Raw genomic sequence first — 21,876 nt, 5'->3', positions numbered from 1 at the left:
CTTCTTGGAAAAAGTAAAAATAATAGATTACTTATCAGGGCACTTTTTAATGAAATTCTTTTATACCATCAACGCAGGATGCGGAAAATCTATGCTGCTGTGATAAGTCTTCTGAATGCAATGCAAAAAGTATTTAATTGTTTTAATTTCATATGTGAAGGTATGAAATGTTCAAACTCACGCTGCCTCTATAAAAGAGACATTGGATTTATATTAATTGGCCCTAATCTAATATACGTGAATACATAAAAGAAATATAAAACAAGTCATCCACGATACAAATGTTCCAAAACATATGATTAAAGAAATATTTTGATTTTTATATTCCTCTGGTCTCAATGTAAATCTATAGTGTCACTAATATAAAAAATGCTTGTTACGGAAAGTGGAGGCTATTACGCAGCAGTACCACAATATAACAATTCAGACTTAATGAAACATTTAAAATATGCTATTACTGATATTGTTTCATTATACAATTTCATGTAAACTGTTTTCATGCTTAAGTGACCTCTAAATTGGACTATTGCAAATCACTACTAATGGGTTTGCAATGTAATACTCCAGACACTTTTTTTTTTTGCTCGGACGAAATGCAGCTGAAAAGGTACAGTGGTCACCATTACAATTTTACAAATTCCTTTGTAAGTCACTACTAATAGTGTAGCATTCACAGTACCTCCTAGATTAGGGAAACAATATACTGCAAATTCTTCAATAATCATAGCTAGCTATAGAGGCAAGTATTTTAATGGTGTCTTACGGGACTTACAGAAGCTCTGATTCAGGAAGTCACTTAAGCACATATTTAAACTACCCTGATTTAGGAAGCACTTGAATATATCCTTATCTTCAAACATGTGCTTATATCATATTGATTTCAATGGGACTTAAAGTTCAGCACACACTTAAATGCTTACCTGAATCAGGACCAGAAGTCACAAACAATATGGTTTAACAATGCTAAATCCACAAAACTAAGACAAAGTGAAAATGAAGGCTAACACCCCAATCTTTCAAATACATAGCCACATGCAAAAAGAAAAGGAGTACTTGTGGCACCTTAGAGACTAACAAATTTATTAGAGCATAAGCTTTCGATAGCCACATGCATAACTTTACACCAAAGTCAATATCTCGTTTTTGCAAAGATAGTCAAGGTGCCAATTCTCCAACCACTCAACTTGTGTGTAAGTTTACTCACATGAATAGTCTCATGGACTGTAATAGAAAAACTAAAGAGTAAAGTTACACATGTGCTTAGGTGTTTCAGGGCCTCAGTCTATAACCATAACTTTTTGCTGTGGTCTGCTGAAAAAAATACATCTAACTGCAGAAAAACAAATCAAAGACCTTTACAATGAACTCAATCTCCCATTGAACAGTGAGAGTTTTGCCATTGACTTGGATGTGGGCACAATCAAGCCCCAGATACTAATATAATGAAGCATTATGATGATGTGGTTATTATTTCATAGGGAAAGTGTTGCCAGCTCACACTGATGTTTTACACCTGACCAGAATGCTTTCCTCTTAGCTACTGGAATCCCCAGCCTATCTCAACCAAAGCTACACCAAGTCTAAAGTGAAAAGTTATCTCTTCTTGGGGGACTTTTTATTAAAAGTAGGAACAACTAAACTGGAAAGGGATTGATTCTCCTCTCACTCCAGTTTTGCACTGTGCAAAGCCCTGAATCTCAGTATAAAACTCCATCTTTACACAAACATAAATGGAGACTCAGGCCAGAGACTCTAGCCTAAACTTTAGTCCAAGGCTTAGCTTGTCTAAAACTTCATCTTGATACCCACTTGTCTCAAGTTCTAACTTCCTTTCTTGGGAACTAAACCTTCAAAAAAAGCCACCCCTGCCTCAGTTAATGAGCAGAAACGAACCTCTAGACAACTGCGAGCATCTTACTGCCCTGATGCATTTTTGAATAGCAAAAAGATAACCACAAGTTTACTGATTATTTGCAGAAATTCAACTCAGTTTAATATTGGTGGACAAAAGCTGAAATACATCACACTGTAGGGGAGAAAGCTGTTTCCACTGTAAATATTGGAACTAATATTTTCAAAAGTTTGGCATTGTCTGTAATATGTATTACCAGTGTGCTCTGTATATGGTTTTCAAAGCTTCACAAGAATTGCTATCAACGCTACATTGTAACATTGGGAAGAAAAATTACATTGTTTTCCACAACGAAAAATATCAGTTGCTGGTTACGGCAGTTTAAACATTCAGTCACTGACAAGTAGGAAGTACAGTATAATGTATTACTATGATTTATTACAGTACAACTCCAAAGAGGAGAGGCTCTTCACTGAGGCTAACTTCACTGAGTGACTGAAATAAATGCAGTCAGGAGAGGTACAGAAATGTCTTGATAGGACCTCTGAATTTCTGATAAACAGCCTAATACCAAATAGCATTTTGCATCTATTAAAGGTGTACAGCAAAGTTTCTCATCAACTTTCCAGTCCTGTAGAAGGATCAGCTGCTACATTTTCATAAAGAGAAGCAAGGCTGAAAAATAAGTTCTTGCTGCTTCTGTGCAGATCCCTTGCCCTAAACTGAAGATGAAATGTTAGAGCCAGTCTCACCTTCACAACATCTAACAAAGGTTGTTTTTCAAGTACAATGGAAGGAACACATATTTAGCAATCATCTGGAGGCAGTAGCAGCAAATAAATCTCTCTACTGTTATCTACTGTTCTTCCACCATCAGAGCAGCAGCAAAACTAGTATACTCCACATCAGCTGAATTACAGCATTTGACAGACAGGCATATTTAGGCCCGGAGAATGTTGGGTGAAGTAACACAGGAAACAGTTATATTATTTCTGATAATGGAATTAGCTATTGTGACAATCAAGATAGTGAAGTGCCCACATATACCTGACTCCAACAACCCAGGGGAATGTGTACATGATAGAATAAATAAGCAAAGTGGAAACATATAATAAATAATTATGATTGTCACTGTAAGTTTATGAAGTGCTTTACAAAGATGTGGTAAAACACATTCCCTTTGTCAAAGATCTTACAATCTAACTAAGACAAAATGAAAACAAGACAAGAGACAGCTTTGATAAGTACGGAGTAGAGATCACTGATTATGAGTAAAGGGTAAGAATGCTGTTTGAAGAAGTGGGTTTCAGTGAGGGATTCAAAGGAAGAGGGTAGATACCTGCATACAAGATCAGTGGGATTGTTTCAGGCACAAAGAGGAGAGTGGGAGAATATGATGAAGCGTGGAATAAAGTGACAGAATTGTGAGGTGTATAGGGACAAGAGACTGGAGAGGATGTGAGAGCAGAGATATACATGGTGAAAAACTTTATAGAGCCTTGTAGCCTTTGCTATATATACTGGAAGTCATCAAACCTTCCACAAAAGCACTTAGCAAGAGAAGAGGCAATGAATATAGGGCAATTTTAAATTCAAGGGGTTTAACAGGATGGATGAAGGGGAATGAAGGAGTCAAACATAGAGCAGAGCTGAAAGCAGAAATAATGAATGTGAGGTGGGGAGAGGGGCCAAAGAAAAAGAGAGAAAAGGCGGGGGCAATAAAGTCAGTGGTAATTATGAAAAGACTGAGTGCTATGGTGAAGGAGAGGCTGAAGGTGATGGATAGTACAAGAGAGTATAGGGGATTACAGAGAGGGAATGCTGGTTGTAGTAATCCTGCAAAAAGAAACAAGCTCAACAGTCTGAAAAAATTATGTAGGGAGAGACCTTTGTATATTCCAGACATCTCAAAAGAAATGGGAAGAAACTTTTACCTGTGGCTAGAGTTTAGTGGCTTTCCCCATCAATATGCTAATAACCCTAGCTATTGCTGTGGCTGGTGATTCCTGCTTAATTCCCTCCCCAAAGGCTAATACTATAGTTGGCTGTATGTATCTGCTATTAACCCAAGATCTATACACTCTAGTGCTTGATCCAGCTTCAAAGATTTTGCTCAAATAACTTTCTAGGCATGTCCCTGGACAAACTGCACAAAACAGACAAATCCTAGGGTACATAATGAGATTTTGAGAATGTCAGGGGCTGCTTTTCACTTTGACCAAACAATGCAAAGGGATTCTGGTGAAACTAGTTTCTCACACATCTGGAATGCCTGAGGTTACTTCTTTCTCAAGAAGACATTTTCTATTTGCATGTGAGGAAATGTATCTATATTGATAATTTGTTACAGCTGCACATGACTAAAACATGTATGTGTAGAAAGGCATTTACAGTGTGTGAGCATAGAGAAAAAAAATTGCTACAGTTGTGTTACCAGGGGTGATTACTGAATATATTTTTTGCTTACGTAACAATGAACAAATTCAGACTGCATTAGACACAGACCACCTACAGCTCTTTTTGAAATGACTGAGGAGAAATCCCTTTTTTCTGTTGACATGACTTGTAGCCATACTTTGATCATTATTTCAGCCTACTTTGTCCCCCTCCCCCGACATCTGCAAAAATTAGGTAAACATGAGCTGTGCTTATGACTAGTAAATTTATTCCATCAAGACCTATTATTTACCTGAGGTAAATATTTGGTTTCTGTTATAGTTGGTATTATTTACCAAGACTGTTTCGAGTGTGTTCTATATTTACAATGTCACTGCAGATCAAGAACTAAGTATCTTTCTCAATGGACCTCACTTGAAATATGAATCACATCCAGTCTACCTTGGAATAAACCTCAATAGATCTTTCACATATCTTAACCACCTGAGGAAAACTGTGGCTAAAGTGGTGATGCATAATATCCTTCTAAGAAAATTGGTAGGAACTTCATGGGGAGCAAATGTTCAAACTCTCTGATCATCTAATTTAGCCCTCCATTACTCTGAAGAAGACTATAGTGCTGTGGTCTAGCTCCATTCACCTCATGTCAAGTTGGCTGACATACAACTACACTCAAATATGCATATTGTAACTCGGATGATTTGACCCGCCCCAATACTGTGGCTTCCCATGTTATGCAATATCACTCCATTGTGAGGATGCTACAGCCAGAATGGTTGAGAAAATCAGGCCCAACCTGAGCCTACCAGTACACACAGACCTCTTTGACAACCCAAAAGTGTTCTTGTCATTGAGGCTCTTATTGTAGGCCCACTTTCCTTGCAACATCGATGTAGCATAAAAATGGTCTGAAACCAGTCTTTTATAACTAACCAGTCCATGCGTGCACCCACAATTGATTTGCCACACTACTCATGGGCCTTTCGAACAAATTTTGAATGGGCCAGGTGTGACCTGGTGTGCCTGGGGCAGCCATCATTGAAAATACCTAGGGCAGGGAAGGCTGTGAAAAGGAGAGCAGATTCTCCCAAAATTGGTGATTAACACTGAAGTTAGACTCACTAACTGACACAAACTGTGCTCTTGATCCCCCATACTGGTTATCAAGAAGCTAAAAAAGAAATCACACAGCCCCCTTTATTGCATTCCAGTTCTCTGGCTCCCAGTCATATTCCCAGTTCAATGAGAAGTTATTTAAAACTCTGCTCATTATACAAAATGTTCTTTTGACCCCAAAGGGCCAGCTACATTGCCATATCAATATTAGTTTGGATCTTACCCAAAATATCATGCTGCCAGCCCATCCCTTAGTATCTGAAAATAAAGATTTATTATACAGAAAAAAGAAAGAACAAGAAAAGAGTTGTTAAATGATAAAGCACTCAAATGCAGACAGAGAATTCAAAGTCCATATATCAGGTTCTCAGCCATGTTGGTGAGTTTGCTGGCTTGAAATTCCCCCTGGAACACATCACAGCTTGGATGGGTCATTCAATCCTTTGTTCAGAGCTTCAGTTTTCAGAAAGGTTACTCCAGAAGTAAGAAGCAGGAATGAAGACAAAATGAAGAAGATGCAGCTGCCTTTCATATTCTTTTGCCATGTGGCTGGTACTTCCTTTGTCCTAAACACATGCTCCACAGCACATGGCATGGAAAAGCCTTATAGCTCTCTGTCCACCAGCATGTCTCTACATGACTGGCTGACTCATAAGGTGTATCCCCTGGCTCCTTTCAATGGGTTCATTGTACAGCTGATGACCCCATGAACCATCAATCAGACTTAGTGCTGCTGATGCCATTCTGTCTTGGGGTGTTACCCAAAAACACAGTACCAGTTTTGAAATACAAATATACCCTACATATCTATAACTCATAATACAAAGGTGATAGAAACATATAGACAAGATTATCATACTTGGCAAATCATAACATTTTCACAGATAGCTTACACCAGTGGTTCTCAAAGCCGGTCTACCGCTTGTTCAGGGAAAGTCCCTGCTGGGCCGGATCGGTTTGTTTATCTGCCGCATCCACAGGTTTGGCCAATCAAGGCTCCCATGGCCGCGGTTCACCGCTCCAGGCCAATGGGGGCTGCGGGAAACAGCATGGGCCAAGGGACGTGCTGGCCGCCCTTCCTGCAGCCCCCATTGGCCTGGAGTGGTGAACTGCGGCCACTGAGAGCCACGATTGGCTGAACCTGTGGACGTGGCAGGTAAACAAACTGGTCCGGCCCAGCAGGAGCTTTTCCTAAAAAAGCGGCGGACCGGCTTTGAGAACCACTGGCTTAAACGACCTATCTGGCCAGATGCCTTGCAATTGGTATCAATAATATCATAAAGTGTTCCACATATGCCATACAGCATCACACCAGGGTCTGCGTGCAACCAGCATTCACACCTGTGGCAAAGGAAAGGATCCCCCCACGCAGCTGTGGCCAAAGACAGAGGTCACACATCACTGATGACTGTCCACTGATGGTAGTTTGTGGGCTCTGCACTTCACTGATGAGGCTACTGCAAATTGACTTGGCAAGCTCTGCATTCGATAAGAAGATTTACTTGAGGTAAAATTCATATTCCTATTTGTTTGCATTAGATATAAACATTGAATATTTTCCTTACATACTGTCTGGCCATAAATAATTTACAGTATTTTAAATCTCTTTCAATACCTGAAAGGGAATGCAAACTCCTCACTTCCTATGGATGTTATACTGTGCTAAAGATTTGCATTCTTTAGTGTACATATTGGGTATAGTTATGTGATTCCCGAATTCTCATCAGCAGAGAAAGCAAAGTTTATCTGCAAGTGTCAAGATAACATGTTCCTTTACTTTTGATCAGTACAGTTCCTTTACTTTTGATCAGTGCAAACATGGCAGACATATAGAAAGGATTCTGGGTTCTATTAACAGCTAAGCATTTTGGATTAACAGATTTCAGAAAGTAACCTTCTTTTCTTTTGATCAGAATTGAAGACTTGTTGAAAGATAACAACTGTTACATGCTCTCCTATGTGGCAAAGTGGTTGTCTTGTTTTGTGGCAAAGCAACATGTTACAACATGACTAGTCAAAACTGTAACATTAATTCAGAAGCTGACAACATTTCCCTTCTTTTCTCATCACTGCCCTTGTCTAAAAGAGAAACTTGGTGTATTCCTGATAACGTTTTTCTTAGTAGGTAAGCAATATTCAGAGTAACTGAGTCTACACTGTATAACATTTCAGCCTATAAATGCTTTAAATTCAACATCTTCTGAAGTTACAAAATATAGATCTTGACACAGGGGCATCTTTATTAGAGCTTACAGTGTGTGAGAAATAACTTTGATGATTTCTTACCGTACATATTCTGTGATTGCAAATTTTGAAATGAATGGTGTGTTTGGTCTCCAAAGTTTATTTCTATGTAGGCTTTTCTATGTTGCTCAACATTATAGTATCTGAGCACCTTTTAAACAGTAATTAATCTTTACAACACCCCTGTGAGGTATGGAAGTGTTATTATTAAATGGGGAACTGGAGTACAGGGAGAGAGAGGGCTTTATTCCTTAGCTCAGTTGGTGCAAAGAGGCTGTAAATCCAGCTGCAAATCAGCAGTAGAAATATTCCTCTAGTGCTGGGGAATTTAGACCTGCCTGTCATTTTTCTGCAGGGAAGCAAAGAAATCTGCATTGGACAGGCCCAGTGGCCCAGAATTCCCTACAGGAGTAAGTTTATGGCTGACATTGTGTGAAACTCAGTAGTTCAATATATATATTAGGGCTGTCAATTAATTGCAGTTAACTCGTGATTAAGTAAAAAAATTAACCGCAATTAATCACAGTTTTAATCGCACTGTAAAACAATTGAATACCAATTGAAATTTATTAAATATTTTGCATGTTTTTCTACATTTTCAAATATATTGATTTCAATTGATTTCAACACAGAATACTAAGTGTACAGTGCTCACTTTATATTATTATTTTTATTACAAATATTTGCACTATAAAATTATAAAAGAAATAGTATTTTTAAATTCACCTGATACAATACCATAATGCAATCTCTTTATCGCAAAAGTGTAACTTACAAATATAGGTTTTTTTGTTTGTTATATAACTGCACTCAGAAACAAAACAAATAAAGTTTCAGAGCCTACAAGTCCACTCAGTCCTACTTCTTGTTCAGCCAATCACTAAGACAAAAAAGTTTGTTTACATTTACAGGAGATAATGCTGCCTGCTTCTTATTTACAGTGTCACCAGAAAGTGAGAACAGGCATTTTCATGGGAATTTTGTAGCCAGTGTTGCAAGATGTTTACGTGACAGATGTCCATGCTGATGATGCTCGTTAAAAAATAATGTGTTAATAAAATTTGTAACTGAACTTCTTTGTGGGAGAATAGTATGCTCTGTTTTATCTGCATTCTGCCATATATTTCATGTTATAGCAGTCTCGGATGATGACCCAGCATATGTTGTTCATTTAAAAAACACTACAGATTTGACAAAATGCAAAGGTACCAATGTGAGATTTCTAAAGATAGCTACAGTACTTGACCCAAGGTTTAAGAATCTGAAGTGCCTTCCAAAATCTGAGTAGAATGAGGTGTGGAGCATGCTTTCAAAAGTCTTAAAAGAATAACACTCGAATGTGAAAACTACAGAACCCAAACCACCAAAAAAGAAAATCAACCTTCTGCTGGTGGTATCTGACTCAGATGATGAAAGTGAACATGCATCAGTCTGCACTGCTTTGGTTCGTTATCTAGCAGAACCATCAGCATTGGTGCATGTCCTCTAGAATGATGGTTGAAGCATGAAGGGGCATATGAATCTTTAATGCATCTGGCACATAAATATGTTGTGGCGCCAGATACAATAATGTCATGTGAACACCTGTTCTCACTTTCAGGTTACATTGTACACAAGAAGTGGGCAGCATTGTCTCCTGCAAATGTAAACAAGCTTGTTTGTCTGAGTGACTGACTGAACAAGAAGTAGGAGTGAGTGGACTTGTAGGCTCTGAAGTTTTACTGGTTTTGTTTTTGAATGCATTTATAAGTTCAACTTTCATGATAAAGAGATTGTATTACAGTACTTGTATGAGGTGAATTGAAAAATACTATTTCTTTTGTTTTTATAGCACAAATATTTGCAATAAAAATGTATATTAAGTGAGCTGTACACTGTGTTCTGTGCTGTAATTGAAATCAATATATTTGAAAACATAGAAAACATCCAAAAATATTTAAATAAATGGTATTCTATTATTAACCGTGCAATTAACCGTGATTAATTTTTTAAATAGTGCATTTAATCACAATTAATTTTAATCACTTGACAGCCCTAATATATACATATATTATATTATCTTTTATATTATTTTTTTGTTGAAGTTTGCAACAGATAATATTGACATATTGACAAAATATCAACAATTTCTGTAAGAAACCAAAATATTTTTATTAAGATGGTAGCATTGTGCCTCATGGGATTTGTAGTCTGGGTTCCTTATGCTCCCATTCTATTCCATGGGACAGATTTACAAACCAGAATACAGCTCTCAGATGCACTATTTTCTTCCCTCTTCATGAAGGGAGTGGGGTTGTCATAGAAGTCAGAGCCTTTGGGGTATCATGAGAGATGTAGTGTGGGCAGAGTTAATGGAGAATGAGAGCATAAGACATCTGAATGACAACTCCATGAGGCATGGTGCCACCATTTTAAATCAATTAATTTTGGTTTCCAGCCAAAATATTTCAGTTGTCATACAAAATCATTTACAATTTTGTCTTTTCAGTTTGGGGGCTTTCAGTTTTTCAAGGAAAAAAATCTAAATTTTCTGTGGACAGCAGACATATGTAAAAAATTATCTACCTCATTATCCTACTTAGAACTCTCCTGTGCTGTGATGCTTGTGACAGATATGGACCTGGGCAAACCTTACTGAATTAAGTTAAACTTTATTGAAATTTTTAAGTATTTTTGGAGTGCACTGTATTAAAAATGCAACATTTATGTATTATTGTGGAATTGTATGCAATGTCTATGGGAGTGGGGTGGGGAGGAAAGGCAACATGACCAGTGCAAACACTGAGAAGTGTTTTGAGCTTCAAAGTACTGTGACAAAGCTCTGTCCTTGCCTCCGTGGGTCCCACATTTCCTGGTGGATTTCACTAGCCTCAGAGGCTCACTATGACCCTCCACATAACCCTTCTTTCTCTAGAGACAAGGGTCAAAGTCTACTGAGCCATTTTCATCATAAGCAAGCGAGGGAGGTGAGGATAAGTTATCCTTCCTTGCACAGTCTTTGTTGTTTCCCAGTCTCAGTGATTAAACAGGGGCCAAAGTGTGGGGGGGAAGCCTGGGCCCACCCTCTACTCCAGGCTCCAGCCCAGGGACCCTAATAGTATCAGCTATGGTAGCTGACCTTTTAGAAACATGACATGTACAATTCCCTGGGCTACTTTCCCCACAGCAGCCCTCACTTCCTCAAGCTCTACTTCACCCTTACCTCAGGGCCTCCTTCCTTGTGCCTGATATGGTGTGTACTTCTCAGCCTCTCCAACAGCACGACTTCCTCCCACACCTCCTGACATGCATACCCAGCTGACTGACTAGGAGGTTTTTAATTAGTTTCAGCCAGCCCCTGATTGGCTTCAGGTGTCCCAATCAACATAGCATTCTCCCTGCCTTCTTGAAAGTTCTTAATTGGCCCCAGGTGTCTTAATTGACCTGGAGCAGCTTCCATTTCTCTTAACCTGGTACCAGGGATTTGTTTAGCCTGGAGCTAATATATCTATCTCCCACTACTTTTCTATAGCCATCTGGCCTTGCCCCGTCACATATTCCCGCCCCCCCGTCCCCGCTCAACACCATAGAGTTGGGCAACTTGGGATGCCAGGCAGTGTGCTCGTGACAGACCATCAGCGTTGCCATGGTGGAATCCAGCCCTGTGTCGTATGTGGAACTGGAATGGTTGGAGGGATAAGAACCACCTGGTGACCCTTGCATTCTTTTCCTTATTCCGCTGCATCCACTGGAGGGGTGCATGGTCCGTCACAAGAGTAAATCACCGGTCTAAGAGGTAATAACGCAGTGTCTCCATAGCCCATTTGACAGCAAGACATTCTCTCTCAACTACTGCATATTTCTGTTCTCTTGGGAGAAGCTTTCTGCTTAGGTAGAGGATTGGGTGTTCCTCTTCTCCCACCATTTGTGACAGAACTGCTCCCAACCCCACCTTGGAAGCGTCTGTTTGTAAAATAAATTCCCTGTTAAAGTCCAGGGCTATGTACAGGGTCATTACAGAGGGCTGTCCGAAGGTCTGTAAATGCCCCCTCTGCTGCGTCGGTCCACTTTACCATGTCTGGACCTTGGGCCTTCACCAGGTCCATTAGGGGACTTGCCCTAGAGGTGAAGTAGGAATAAACCGTCGGTAGTAGCCTACCATGCCTAGGAACACATGGACCTGCTTCTTTCAGGTTGGCCAGGGCCACTTTTGAATTGCCTCAAGATTATTCATTTGGGGATTCACTATGCCCCTTCCCACAATATATCCCAGGTACCTAGCCTCTGCTAGCCCAATGGCGCATTTAGAGGGATTAGCAGTGAGGCCAGCCCACCTTAAGGTGCGCAGTACTGCCTCAACTTTCCTCAAGTGGGTTCCCTAGTCTGGCGTATGAATGATGACATCATCTAGGTATGCAGCTGCATAAGTAGTATGGGGGTGCAGCAGCTTCTCCATGAGGCGCTGGAATGTGGCTGGGGCCCCATGTAGCCCAAAAGGGAGGGTGGTGTACTGGAATAGCCCATCCGGGGTGGAGAATGTTGTTTTTTCTTTAGCTTCTTTGGTCTGAGGAATCTGCCAGTACCCTTTTGTCAAGAATCGGGGACTACCCAGTTGGTCAACCAGTTCGTTGATGCGTGGTCTGGGGTATGCATCAAACTGGGATATTTCATTCAGTCGGCGAAAGTCATTACAGAATCTCATGGTACCATCAGGTTTAGGCACTAGAACAATTGGACTGGACCACTAACTGTAAGATTCTTCAATAACCCCTAATTCTAACATTTTCTTTACTTTGGCCTTGATTTCCTCTCTTTTGGTTGCTGGGATTCGGTAGGGTCTGAATGTTACCTTGGATCTGCGGATCGTGCAGATATGGTGAGAGGTCTCAGTCGTCCGCCCTGGTTTTGTAGAGAACACATCTCTGTTGCGATTAATCATGTCGGCTGCCTCGATCTTTTGGATCGGCGTCAAGTCGGATGATATCCTCACTTGCTCGTGTAAGTTATCCTCCTGGGGAAGGGTCTCCTGCCTGACTAAGCATGCCTCTTGATCGTGCCAAGGTTTTAGAAGATTGATGTGGTAAATTTGCTCCAATTTCCGGCAGCCTGGCTGCTGCACCTTATAGTTCACCTCTCCCATGGCTTTGATTATTTTGTGGGGTCCCTGCCACTGGGCCAACAGTTTACTTTCTGCTGTGGGCACCAGTACCGTCACCTGATCCCCTGGTTGGAACCGTCGAAGCTTCACTTGGTGGTTATAATGGGTTCGTTGGGTCTCCTGTGCTCTCTCCAAGTGTTCCTGTACAATGGGCGTAACTCGGGCTACCCGATCTCTCATCTGCAGTACATGCTCAACTATGTTCCTTCTGGGATTTGGCTCCTCTTCCCAGGCTTCTCTGGCTATATCCAATATGCTCCAAGGGTGGCGCCCATATAATAGTTCAAATGGAGAGAAACCCGTGGAGGCTTGCGGAACCTCCCAGATGGCGAACATGAGGTAAGCCAATAGGGTATCCCAATCTTTCCCATCCCGATCACCACTTTCCTGATCATGGCCTTGAGGGTCCTATTGAACCTTTCCACAAGGCCATCTGTTTGCGGGTGGTATACAGAGGTCCGTAGGGCTTGTACGTGGAACAATGAACAGAGATCTTTCATCAACTTGGACATGAAAAGTGTCCCTTGATCAGTCAATATCTCCTTGGGTAGCCCAACCTGGGCAAAGATCTGTACTAGCTCGTTAGCTATTGTCTTGGAAGCTGTGTTGTGCAGGGGAACAGCTTCTGGGTACTGGGTTGCATAGTCCAGTACAACAAGCACAGTGGCCCCGAGCTGTCTTCTCTAGGGTCCCTACCAGATCCATGGCTATCCATTTGAAAGGAACCTCTATTATTGGAAGAGGTATCAAAGGATCCCGCAAGTGCGGGAGAGGGCTATGTAACTGACACTCCGGACAAGAGGTGCAATATCTCTGGACATCTTCATGTACTCCTGGCCAGAAGAACCTCCACAGGATCCATGCCTGGGTTTTCTCTACCCTTAGGTGTCCTCCAAACAGGTGACTGTGGGCGAGACTCAATATGGCTTTTTGATGTTTTTGTGGCACCAGAAGTTGTTGTATCTCTTGCTCCTGTATTTGCACCATGCAGTACAGGAGATCTTTCTTCACTATAAAGTAAGGTCCGGGACCCCGGACCTTCCCATTCACGGGTATCCCATCAATCTCGGCCACCTCTTTCCTGGCATTATCAGATCTGGGGTCCTCCGCCTGGTCCCGCCCAAAAGTCTCTCTCCCAGGACTAACCTGCCCAATCTCCCAGGGGCTGGCTTCTGCTTCTTCCAATGGCTCGCCGCTGTCATGGCTGGGGGCAGCTTCTGGCTCACCTTCTGTGGTGGAAGTTTCTCTGTTGGCTGCTCGCATCCATCTGCCTACTAGGAAGGTCTTCTGGCCCTGGGTCAGGATCCGGGTTCCCAAGGCCTTCGCGGCCTTCCTCTCTTTTTTTGTCTTCCGGGTCTTTTGGGGGGCTGAGAACAGATCCTGAGAAATCTCAGTGAACATCGGGGGTTGACATTCTTCCGGTGACGAGTCGCTGTCCTCAGGGTCCCCACCTCCTTCCAGCCTCTCCGGGGGAGTAAATTATCAAACCCTGGATAGTCCCTCCCAATGACTACAGGATATGGGAGTTTAGGAACTATGCCCATGGTCACCTCAATGGGGTTTCCCTGAACCTCTGTCTCCACTGGGATGGTGGGGTAATGGCTCATGGCCCCATGCACGCACGTCACTGCTACACGTTTTGCTTGTAGCAGCTGACTAATTTTTATCAGCTTTCCCGATATGAGGGTGATAGCACTCCCAGAGTCCACAAGCACTGTAGTCTCTGCTCCATTTATCCTCACTGGCCTGGTGTAATTATGCGGGGCTAATGTGACCCCCGCGAGGTGGATAAGGGAGCATGGGATCTCACAATCCCCCAAGTTACATTGTATAGGCTCCTCGGTTCTGGAACACTGCTGTATGTGTCCCCCCTCCCCATATGCATAACATCTATAATTGCTTTTAATCACTCCCCTATCCTGGGGATTAGGGGGTTTAGTCCCAGGGTTCCCCCCACTCAGGCCAATTCCTTCCTTCTGGGGTCCCCGCTGGTTTTTGGCCTCCCCCCCTTCTTCCATCTAGGACTCTCCAGGGGTTTGGCTGCCCAACCTTTCTGGGTTGTGGGTGGGTGCTTGCTTCGAAAGGGGCCTTCCTTGGGTAGTCGGGTCAGTTCCTTGGCTGTCATCTGTCTTTCTACCCGTGTGATCATCTCGTCGTACTTGGACGGATTGTTCTGGTCTACCCATTTGCAGAGATCTGGCGGCAGTCCCCGCATGTAATGGTCTATGACCAGGGTCTCCAAAATCTTCTCCAGCCTGCACACCTCGGGCTGTAACCACTTCTGTGCAAGGTGTATGAGGTCGAATAGCTGGGATCTTGGAGGTTTGTTCTTCTGGTATTTCCACTCATAGAGCCTCTGGGCCCTTACCGCTGCCGTTACCCCTGCTTGTGCTAGGATCTATGCCTTCAGACGGGTATAGTCAGTGGCATCCGTGGCAGGCAAGTCAAAGTAGGCATTCTGGGCCTCTCCACACAAAAAAGGGATGAGAATGCTGGCCCACTGCTCCTGGGGCCATGCCTCATGCTGAGCAGTCCTTTCGAATGAGAGGAGATATGCCTTTACGTCATCTCCTGACGTCATCTTTGGCAGACAACCAGTGGCCCTCAGGGTTCGTGTCCCGTCGGACCCCCGGGCCTGGGTGGTGAGGATCTTCAGCTGGTCCACCACCTCTCTCAAGAGGGCACGATCTTGGGTCACCTGGCTCATCAATAATTGATTGATTTCCTGCTGTAGCCGCATAGACTCCTGTTGTGCCATTGCCTGAACCCTGGTGGCCACCTGCTGGGCTGCCATGGCTTGTACCAGAGCTCTTTCCACTTCCTTCATTGTGGTATAAAGCAAACAAACAAAAACCAAAACAAAAAAAATCCAAAACCCCAGTGCACTTTTTTTTTTTAAACCTCTTTCTTCTGCCACGCTGTGAACAAAATCCCACTTCTAACACCAGTTGTGACAAAGCTCTGTCTTTGCCTCCGTGGGTCCCACGTTTCCTGGTGGATTTCGCTAGCCTCAGAGGCTCACTGTGACCCTCCACATAACCCTTCTTTCTCTAGAGACAAGGGTCACAGTCTACTGAGCCATTTTCATCATAAGCCAGCGAGGGAGGTGAGGAGAAGTTATCCTTCCTTGCACAGTCTCTGTTGTCTCCCAGTCCAGTGATTAAACAGGGGCCACCCTCTACTCCGGGCTCCAGCCCAGGGACCCTAATAGTATCAGCTATGGTAGCTGACCTTTTAGAAACATGACATGTACAATTCCCTGGGCTACTTCCCCCACAGCAGCCCTCACTTCCTCAAGCTCCACTTCATCCTTACCTCAGGGCCTCCTTCCTTGTGCCTGATATGGTATGTACTACTCAGCCTCTCCAACAGTGCAACTTCCTCCCACAGCTCCTGACATGCACACCCACCTGACTGACTGGGAGGCTTTTAACTAGTTTCAGCCAGCCTCTGATTGGCTTCAGGAGTCCCAATCAACATAGCCTTCTCCCTGCCTTCTTGAAAGTTCTTAATTGGCCCCAGGTGTCTTAATTGACCTGGAGCAGCTTCCATTTCACTTAACCAGGTACCAGGGATATGTTTAGCCTGGAGCTAATATATCTATCTCCCACTACTTTTCTATAGCCATCTGGCCTTGCCCCTTCACAGTACCTTGTAACTGAAGCAATTACATTGTTTGTAGCCTCTGAAGGTATGTCTACACAGCAAAGAAAACCCAGCCAGTTCAGGCTCATGGGCCTGAGGCTACGTGGCTGTTTCATTACTGTGTAGACGTCTTGGCTCAGGCTGGAGGCCAAGCTCTGGGACCCTCCCACCCCTCATGGTCTTAGAGCCTGGGATCCAGCCTGAGCCCAGACGTCTACACAGCAATGAAACAGCCCCGTAGCCTGAGCCCCGTGAGACTGATCCGGCTGGCACAGAACAGCCATAGGGTTTTCTTTGCTGTGTAGACCTACCCTGGGGAGAAAGCAAAGCAGGCCTGCATAGGCAGGATTGCTTGCTGGGGAATTCACAATATAGGCAGGGCACTGTGCAGCCTAGAAAATCCCCAGACAGGAGGAAGAGAGATGCATGTCTCCAACCAAGAGAAATGATGGCTGAGGAGAGCCAGTAGCCTAGAGTGGGTACCGTTGCAGAACTACAGAGGGAGAATACAGATACAGATACCCTGAAATCTGACAAATGCCTACAGAAAGCTTCACAACAACTAGGCTGATGGTGTGCTGGAAACACAGTCTATTATGCTGACCAATACTGGCTTATTGTTTCCTTGTGCTCCGTCATCTTCATGTCTGCATCCGCCAGCTGTCTCTCGTCTTATATTTAGGTTGCAAGCAATTTGAGACAGGGACTATTTTTTTTTTATTCTGTGACTATGCAGCAACTACCACAATAGCATCATGGACCATAACTAGGGCTCCCAGGCACTACAGTAATGCAAATAAATAATAATAATAATATGTTGATGATGATGACTCTGTGTACTTCTTGCTTCCTACATTTCTCTCTTTCTCTCTCTCTCTCTGTTTTTTATATTGACACCCATCACTGAAGTGTGTGAGTGACGACTGTCTGACCCTGCTTGCTCCCCTTTCTCAAGTTAAAAAATGGAGGGACATTTGTGTAATCCTTTCTTGCGATTCCAAACTTTAGTAACCTCCTTCCTATTTCAAAGCAACAAAGGTGATATAATAATATTAAGAACCTCATGTCTAGGTTTAAGAAGAGTTACCTTCTCTAATGGATTTTTTCTCTATTTTCCAGTTTATTATCACCGCTTCTTTCTTTCTTTCTTTCTTTCTTTCTTTCTTTCTTTCTTTCTTAGAATTCTCTATATTTATTTTGCATGCATAATTTCTCAAGGATTTTTGTTATTACTTTCATATAAAGCCAAGCTGTATAATACATTCATAATAAATAAGCATTGGTATTATAAGCTTGAGAGAGAATTAATTAGGAATAGGATAACAAACGAGCATCTCAAAAAATAAAATATGAAAAATTAATAGATTTATTGTAGAAGAACAGAGAGCAAAGAGAATATAAAAGAAAGCTTATGGCAGGAAAGGGTGTTTAATTTTTATTTATGTAAAAACAAAAGGTAAAGAAAGTTGGATTAGTGGGTAGATGAAAAAAGACACCTGATTAAGATAAATAAAATATAAGAAAATAATAATGTTTATTGAAATTTCAGAAATTTCACATTTGTCTCATTCTGTTTTCTATGGCATTTATTCTCTCAGAAAAAAAATAAAATAAAATAGAATTAGCCATGATCATATTACGTTTCTTTACACAAAAAAAGTTGATGTCTTTAAAAATGCAAATATATTTTACAAGAAAAATTAAAATTCCCGGTAGGAGCAAAGAACAGAAAATAATAGTATTTGTGCAGTAGCTATTTTCACTATTTTCTCAAAAGCACTACTTTAACTGCAAAATATATCACTTCCTTAGCATCTTATGAAAATGCTTCAGGTCTGGTGAATAATTACATGTCTGCAGCCATACACACAAATCTTTTTACTCCCAAATTAAGTCATCCTGTGGTATTTCATTTTGATGTGTGTGTGTGTGTATATACGTAAATCCAAGTAGTGCTGGGAAGGCATTGCGTACACAGGAAGAGATCATAATTTTGAATATAAGCTTCACACTTATTCACATCATTAAACTATCTAGACAGTACAGGGTGAATGACATACACCATTGACTGGGCAAGACAAGATACCATTAGAATGCTAAATGTCACATCTCAGCTTTAAAAGAATTCTGATAGTTGCATATTACAGCCATGTTTTGGGAACTGTGCACAAAAAAATTCCTGTACATGATTTTTGTGTGTGTAATTACCATGTCTGCACATGCATTCATAGTGATTTATTTACTTACTCTAATTTTTAAAGATATGCCTATCTATCTGGGAGAATAGATATACCTTGCAGAATGCCATGAAGATCAACAGATTTGGATGAAGGCAGGGAGTGAACTCTAGTTGCTTTCTCCTGGCTAACCCAATGAGCTGTCAGCTGATCTCAACTGCAGTCATATCAAACAAGGAGATAGATGGTTTCTCAAACAGCCAGGGTATAAAACATCAAGGGTCCCAATTCAGCAGAGCACTTAAACATATCCATAACTTTAAGCACATGTTTAAGTCAAACCCTATTCAATCAATGGGACTTAGGACTGTTTCATGTACCGTGTGCACTAGATCATCACATAAGAAGACTCAGTGTATCTAAAACTATCTTCATTAAGAAAGCTATTTACAGAGATGTTGCAACTGTAACTAGCATTCATGCCATGTGTACACAGACTGACTTCCTGGTGCCTTCTCCATACTCTTACTTCCTGCAACCTGTGCTCTTCCCTCCAAGTTCTATGCAGATTGTTACAAGGACTATATTTAAACTTAAACACATACGTAAGTGCTTTGGTGAATCAGGGTTTCATAGAGCAATAAACTCTTTGACCTGGATTTTGAAATGAATTGGAAATCTCTTCATGTCTTGGTGCACAGATGTGATGTGATTTCCATGTGAAGTATGGCTGAGAAGAGTAGACTGCCACATTCTGCACTAACATACATTTCTGAATAATCTTCAGGTGTGGAGGGCATTGCTGTTATGCATTCTCAGAATGACATAGGGTGGAAATATGTGAGGTTTACATCTGAGATGCAGTTACAACTCTCTAGCCAGTCTCATATTGTAAAAAGATATCCAGGCCAGTTCTTTCAGCAGTAGTGATGGAGGGACACAACAAGACCTCAAATTCTGAATCTATATGGTAAACAGTGGGCATCTGAGTAGGGAGAGTCAAATTGTGCATGGGTAAAAAGGAAAATTATTCAGAAAAATGTATGTAATTAAAAGAGTTGAATTTGGTTGACTGTTTTGTGGGTCATATTAGTTGGTATTGATAAGATGGTGATCAACAGTAAACAGGAAACATCTCTATAAAATTCAACTTATTTTAGAATCCTGGACCAACCTGATTTATGATATGAATCATATCACCTACACAACACTGAACTGTCTCCCAGCAAGAAACCAGAACAATGAGCAGTTTAAACATAATCAAATGAATAAATAACTAGAATAAATAGATCCAAGGTGCTAACATTTCATTGGTAATCCAGGTTTGCTTAAAAATATATATTTTGACTCTTCTGTCAACAGAAGAGGTTTTTTTTTTAAATCTCCTGATCTAGCATGTTTCTGTTCATTTGTTTATGGATAAAATTTTTCACATCACTGTAAATAACTTCTGAAATGTTGTTCTCTCAACTGTGCTAAACTTTAATACAGCATGGTAATGAGTGGGATGTATAACTTCTGCTTATCTGATATATTATGGACAGTGCCAATGGCTCATGGTTATTAAGGATGTTGGCAACGAAACTGAGTCTTTGCTTTCCCAGCACTAGATAAACGGTGTCTGAGATAACATTTATAAGTAACTTGGAAGACTCATTTAAATACAACCCCTAAGGCTACATACTTTCCTGGATTCAGAACAGCACTGAAGCTTTCACGTTTGGAGATGCATTTGGAACTAACGATTGAATATTACAAAGTCTAGCCATCATTTTGTAGAAGGCACAAAGTAGCTATATTTGATCAGCATGTTCAGGCCATTTTGTGTTATATGTAGGCCTCTTTTCTGAGTGAGCCATGTATTCTTTCAATGACTTCAAGCAGAAGATAGAGTTCATCTTGACATCCTATTTTTATTTGTACCATAAGATTCTTCAGTGTTATAGACTTTATTAGCCATCCTCACTTAAGAGAAATTGAAGGTGATTTTTCCTCCTTCCCTCAATACTAATAGTGGATGCATCACCTTAGAATCAGTGCATTGTGTCCTCTTCATGCCATGCTAACCTGTGAACAGTGTCTTTACTTAATCAAAACATTTCTTTAATCTAGATGTGTCAACTTTGCATGTCTGTCTGAAAAGTGTATGTTTTCTAATGGTCTAACCTATTTGAATAAATTCTGCTGTTCAAATATATCAGCAGTTTAGCCTATGGTCTTTATTTATTATCACTGTTCTTAATTCTCAGTGGGCAGAACCAATCTGAATATAGTTGGGTTTCTCTGAGGAATCAATAGGAAGGGTCAGGTAGGCAGTAGGCACTAGGCAGGGTCAGGTATTTGCCTATCTACAGAGTCCATAGCTAATATCTCATGTTATAGAGTCCATAGCTAATATCTCAATGTTGATCTGTGTCTATAATTGTCACCTGTGCATCATATAAATCTAAACAAACTGGCCAAAGGAGAAGTGGCATTTCACAGCCTGCTATCTTAGGCCTCTAGGACATGTGATGTGAAATAGCCATGAGATAGGGAAATGCTTGTCATGTTTCCATACAGGGACATATTTTCAAAAGACTATATTTTGCATTTGTCTGATCTGTGCAGACACAACTTTCTGTGTTTGTGCACAAGTTGAGATTTGTATGAGCAAACCCTGACTTTTATGTGTGCTAAGGAATTGCAGAGGGACAAATCTGCTGCTTTGAACATCTGGATCACAGCTTCTATTGTGGGGAAATTTTACATTTTAGCTTCCAAAGAAAGGAAACATACAATTGTGCTGATGGTACATAAATGCCTGAAAAGCCCAAACCTTTGATCTGAGATCCCCAGAATTTGTAAGGCTAGAATTTGAATCTGATTTTCATCACTGTTCTTTAAGCACTTGATCCTGTTTCCTTTCCAGATAGTGGAAAAACCTCCTATTTACTTGAATAACACAGGTAACTGTCATAGCCTTAGCCAAAATACTAGATGTGAATATTGGCTGCTTTGGAGAAGCTTGAATTCAGATCCTAACTTTTATAGCAAAATCTCATCTCTTTGTATGATTATACTGCATGCATGTTGAATCTGACCAAGGACTGTAAGAGAACTTGAAAAACAATGACAAATCTAACTGGAAAGGTGGTGCAACAATTCTGAATTCTGAATATACCAGCTTGTGCCAACAGTTATTGTGACTCAGAATTCAACGGTAAATTATTTTAAATGCAAAATGTCATTAATTGTAGTTGTAACTGACATCATGCGGCGTTTTCATCCCACGTGTCCCATTCAGGGGCAACATGCTGCTGCCTTTC

Source organism: Dermochelys coriacea, chromosome 12 (genome assembly GCF_009764565.3).
Source record: "Dermochelys coriacea isolate rDerCor1 chromosome 12, rDerCor1.pri.v4, whole genome shotgun sequence".
Taxonomy (NCBI): domain Eukaryota; kingdom Metazoa; phylum Chordata; order Testudines; family Dermochelyidae; genus Dermochelys; species Dermochelys coriacea.
The sequence above is the reverse complement of the archived record's forward strand: the minus strand, read 5'-3'. Positions refer to the sequence as shown.